Consider the following 6,000-nt stretch of genomic DNA (forward strand, 5'->3'; position numbering starts at 1 on the left):
TGGTCCTTCCTGGGGCCTGCGCCTCTCCCCACTTTCTTTCTACAAAGTTACCTGACCCCCTCAGCACCCACCTTATGTGATTCATTCAGGAATAGGCACCTGACCATGTGAGATAGGACTCCCTTCTTTGGGCATTTGGAATTGGCCCCGAGAAGGAGAAAGCCTTACTCTTCTCGTCATGTAACTGTGGCCTGAACATCTTCTGTCTCTTGTATGGACCCTACTGACCTTAGAGACCTTGGGTTCTGTGAGACACTCCTGTATCTTTATAACAAGTCTCCTTCTTTGCTTTGTTACTGACCACTAAGGATTCTTACTAATATCCCCAGCCTTCTGTCAACCCTCCCCTGCCGTGCACATGCACATGCTCTCTTTCTCTTCTAGAGACAGTTTTTCTGTCTCCCTCTCTCCCCGTAGCCTTTGACTTCAATTCCAAACTCCCGGCATAGTGTAAAGGCCTCGTGTGATCTGGCCCCTGTTCTCACCTGTTTCCCCTTCTCTTCCTTCCCTGTAACCCCTGTGCCTGCATTTCCCAACCTGGAACGTTCCTCTTCCATCTCTGTTGAACAAGCTTCTATTCATTCCTAATGATAAACAACAAACGTGAGTCCTTTAGAACTCATGTCAAAGTCCAAGACCTCTGGGATTGTCCCATAATGAGTCTTTTTTTTTCCCGAAGATTTTTAAAAATTTTTTATTTATTTTGAGAGAGAGAGAAAGAGCACGTGCAAACAGTGGGGGAGGAGGGAGGGCAGAGAGAGAGGATCCCAAGCAGGCTCCGCATTGTCGGCGCACAGCCTGATGTGGGGCTTGAACTCAGGAACCGAGAGATCAAGACCTGAGCTGAAATTAAGTGTGGGAGGCTTCACCGACTGAGTCGCCCAGGCCTCCCCCCGTAATGAGTCTTTTTAACTTCCCAGCGTCTTCCCTCTGTTACTTCCCTAGCAAAACCTGTTACCAATTATTTATTTCCTGGTATAGGTTTAAGGCAATGAGTTACCTCTACCGGGAGTATTTGCCTGTAAAGGCTCCCCACTGAGGCAAAATTATTAAAGCCACATTAGGCATGTGTGAGAAGGCAGGGGAGCCACACAGCCTGACGCACATTATCGGCATCAGAACTGCTCTGTTTGTGATCACGGAAGACGGGGCACCGGGAGAAGAGGGAGGGAGAGGCTGGGGCGGGGGTGAGAGAGGGCAGGGATACGATGGTGGGCAGGACGGAGCAGGCTGTCTGCAGTGTTCCTGACCTGGCCTGGTTGGGGGCTGTGCCTGCCTGATTCTTGGGGGACGGGGTGTCCATTCACATGGACTGTGGTGTGACTGGTCTCTCCCGGAGCTGTGCCACAGAGCAGAGCTGGGAAATCCCACGGGAGGGCAGAGGGCCTCTGTCCACCCGGCCCTCCCTAGGTCACCACAAGGCAAGGGCGCTCCTCTCTGAGTCAGAGCCATGACCCATCCAGCACAGGACTCGGGCTCAGGCAGGGCCACCCTGGGAGGCCAGGTGGTCTGCAAACAGAAAACTGTGTTTGCTGTCTTGCCTCTCCCTCTGCGCTCTGCTCTCCGCCGCCCTGATCAACCCATCTGGTCTGCCCAGCTGACCACGGCACCCTCCTCCCGGGCCCAAACCCTTTCACGGCTCCTCCCTGCCTACCAGACACGCTCCCATCCCTCCCGCAGGGAAGAAAAATGTTTTGCTTTGCTAAAATACCTCGAGGGGAGCGAAAGCTCTTTTGTGTGCTTCCCCAGAGTTACGCATCTATAAGCTTTAGCATAGGAGCTCCTGAAAGCAGGGGTCTGGCCGTCTTCATCTGCGTGTTCAGCAGGCCACAGAGCACCTGGCTCCTAACGTATGTTCAAAAAGTGAGCTAAACTGAATTAAAGAAGAGAGAAAACGTGGAAGATCAAAGACGAACTAAGAAGCCGAGAAAGCAGCAACGCGAGGTGAACGGGGGTCGGGGGGGGGGCGGTGGTGGAGAACTCTTTCTCAGCCAAGCATTCCATCACCCCTTTCCAGCTTTTTATGGCAGTTCCCTGGCAGGGCTCCCACGCTGCAGCAAGCCAGGAGAGGGGGGCGGCAGAATGATGTTGCTCGTGGGATTTTGTCCCGTTCTTTGATTCTGCTGCTGTGGGGCAGGTGCATATGCTAAATTACCCACTTAGGTGGCAGGTCATTTATAGCCGCCCCAGCCCCACCTGGCAAATGGAGCCTTGGTTTTCTACAGGCAGACATTTCAGAGCGAGGCCCAGGGGCTCCCAGATGAACTGGAAAACAGATACTCTTGCCAGCAGCGGACTTGGCTGGGGAGGCCTGGTGGATGCAGCCGCTGACCAGGGATTCCTGGGACCCGGCAACCTGCCGGATAAGGGTCCTGGGTCCCAGGTGGCTGAAGTGGCACGTTCGGGCCTTTCTAAGACCCTCTGAACATTTCCATCTTCGAGCCTGCTTTCTCATTTGTAGAAGGGGATGACACTACCTACCTCAGGAGTATTCTGAATACCAAATAATGCCCGCACATGGGAAGCACTCTGGGCAGAGTAGCTACAATACATCTCATTGCCTTTTTTTTTAAGTTTATGTATTTATTTAAAAATGTTTTGATGTTTATTTATTTTTGAGAGAGAGAGAGACAGAGTGCAAGCAGGGGAGGGGCCGAGAGAGGGAGGCACAGAATCTGAAGTAGGCTCCGGGCTCTGAGCTGTCAGCACAGAGCCCGAGGCGGGGCTTGAACTCACGAACTGTGAGATCATGATCTGAGCCGAAGTCGGACACTTAAGCGACTGAGTCACCCCGGTGCTCCTAAAGGTTTTTTTAAGTTTATTTATTTATTTTTGAGAGGGACAGAGACAGCACAACTGAGGGAGGGACAGAGAGAGAGAATCCCAAGCAGGCTCCTCACTGCTAGCACAGAGCCCGATGGGGGGCTTAAACCTACGAAGGAGCCATGAGATCATGACCAGAGCCGAAACCAAGAGTCGGACGCTTAACCAACTGAGCCACCCAGGCGCCCCTAAAGCTTATTTATTTATTTTTGAGGGGGGAGGGGGGCATAGAGAGAGGGAGAGAATCCCAAGCAGGTTCCGTGCTTACCAGCACAGAGCCCGATGTGGGGCTCGATCCCACAAACCACAAGGTCATGACCTGAGCCAAAATCAAGAGCCGACACTTAACCAACTGCACCACGCAGGTGCCACCACCTCATTATCTTAATGCCTCAATGTTTCCACCTGTCAAACAGGGAGCGTAATACCTATTTGATGCTCATCTGCTAAGGATCGAGTGAAGTCGAATCTGTAGGAGCCTAAGGAATTTCCAGTACATTGGCTTGGATGTTCAAAAGCCAAAGCAAGCTCACTTCAGGATCTTCAAATCAGGCTATCAGACCGGCAGGTGGAAGGAACACCATGGGCAGTGTCTTGATTTCTGAAAGGCAGGTGCTAAAAGTCTCTCGAGAAACGCTTGTAGATGTGAGGAAGCCCTGGGGGCTAGGCACCAGCACCTCCGACTACCCAAGCAATCACACACCAAAGGACGTAATATCAATAAGGAAATACTTTTTCTATGGGTATAGGGCTCTAGAATCTAGCTGTATTCGAATGACTATGACTTAATAAATTAATGATTTGAATTAAGACAGAAATCGTGCTTATTTAATCTGGAAAACTTAGACAAGATTTCAACAGGGTGAAAAGATGGGCCAAAAGCTTCATGATAATCAGTGGGGAAAAATGTAAACGTCTGTACTTGGATTAAAAAAAAAAAAAAAGAACATAGCTGGAAAGGACAGGATGGAGGAAACCAGTATAAACTTCATGTTAAAAACAAAAAGAAAAGGGAAAAAAACTATATTAAAAAAATAAATTAATGTGAATCATTGGTGCAATGTAATGCCAAAAAGGCAAAGTCAATCTTGGGTTACAGTAATAAACTAACAGTGCTTGGAAAAAGAGAAAAAATGGTTTCAATATGCTGTAACATCTACTCAAACCTCTCTAGAGAAAAAAAAAACTGGAATAATAGGGGATCCAAAAGACCATGTGGTCTGAGAAACAGGTGAATAAAATGAATATATAATGTGAGTTAGTTATCTGGTTAGTTAGCTTGAGAAAGAAGGAGATCCAGAAGGTACTTAGCTTCTATATTTAAGTGAAAGAAAAACTCTCTCGTGGGAAAGGTCTTAGATGTGTTCTGTGTATGACCATGGGACTGAACTTCATTTTAATTAAAAATTAAAAATAATTTTTGTTTTTTAGAGCTGGTGGGGTGGGGAAGAGAAGGAGAGAGGGAGAGGAGGAGAAGGGGAGAGGGGCAGAGGGAGAGAGAGAGAATCTCAAGCAGGCTCCTCACTCAGCACACAGCCTGACCTGGGACTTAACCCCTTGACCTTGGGATCATGACCTGGGCAGAAATCAAGAGTCAGATGTTCAACCGGCCAAGCCACCCAGACAGCTTGAGCTTTATTTTATTTTGAGTAGGCTCCATACCCAGCATGGGGCCCCACATGGGGCCCAATGCGTGGCTTGAACTCATGACCCCAAGATCAAGACCTGAGCTGAGATCAAGAGGTGGATACTTAACCGACTGAGCCACCCGGGTGCCCCAGGACTGAACTGAAAAAGAAACTTTCAAAGGAGATCTGTTTCAGTTCAATAGGAGAAAGGCCTCATGGTCGTGAGATGGCTGCCACAGCTCTAGGCATCATGACTACAAACTAACACAAGAAACAGGGGCACCAGAAAGCTCCTCTCTCTAATTTGTTTCTTTTATCAGGAGGCCACATATCTTTTCTAGTCTCTGTAGGTTTATTTTATTCTATCGACCAGAAGTGAATCACGTGGCTGCCCCTAGCTGCAAGAAAGATTGGGGAATTGAGTATCTGGCCAAAGAGAATGGCAGAGGGGTAGCGAGGACTGGCCTCTACCACGCGTGATTAAGTACAAAAGCCAATACCCTAAGAATAATAGTTGGGAAAACAGAAAGAGCGTGGGTCCTTGATGACATCATTGAGCTGCTGAACTAAATTTAAAATGGCCAACTTCCAGTTTTCTTAGAATGACAGAAAAATAAATGCATATGTGATTAAGCCACCGTTGATTTTCTGTGACTTGTGGTCAAATGCATCCTAATAGATACAAAGGCCGTCTTTGTGAAAGTACCTGGGATGTGTCCACCCAGACTGTTTGTAGACCCCATTCATCTAACCAGTTTTGCGAAGTGTCTACTTTGTTTCGGGCACTTAGCTAACCTCTGGGGCTGTAATGGTGAACAAACCCGGACAGAAGCCCTGCCCTCATGGAGGTTACATTCCAGTGGAGAAGACAGGCGTGACTGAAGCAATCCACGAAGGAGTAGAAAAATGTAATTCCCATAATGCTGCGGGGCAAAGGTACAGGTGCTACGGGAGAATACAAGGTAGGAATGGCCCTGGTGGTGGAGTCAGGAAGGTCTCCCTGAGAAGCGAGCAGTCTGAGATCTGAATATCCGCTTCAGGCTTGTGTCTCTGCCCACAATGCCCTCTCTTTCTTGCCTATATCTTGTTGGCTTATCTTCTCCCTTGAAGCCTTTCCATACACCCAGACACCTCCAGCGTCACTCTTCCACGAAGCCCTGACCTTTCAACGACACGTGGCCTATAACTCCTTGAACGCCCTTGGCCAATGCTCTCATCCTGCTTTACAACTCGAGCCCTTGTTCTGCTTACCCCCTCACTTCCACCCCACCCCTTCTGGAAAACATGGACATTCTTATCTTCCCATTAAAGATCTAGCAACCTAGTTTGTTGTCTTGCGCCTAGCCAACATTCGACACTTATTCGAACTGAATTTGAAAACTATATATATTTTTTTAAATTTTTTTTTCAACGTTTTTTATTTATTTTTGGGACAGAGACAGAGCATGAACGGGGGAGGGGCAGAGAGAGAGGGAGACACAGAATCGGAAACAGGCTCCAGGCTCCGAGCCATCAGCCCAGAGCCCGACGCGGGGCTCGAACTCACGAA

This window comes from Prionailurus bengalensis, chromosome E4 (assembly GCF_016509475.1).
Source record: "Prionailurus bengalensis isolate Pbe53 chromosome E4, Fcat_Pben_1.1_paternal_pri, whole genome shotgun sequence".
NCBI lineage: Eukaryota > Metazoa > Chordata > Mammalia > Carnivora > Felidae > Prionailurus > Prionailurus bengalensis.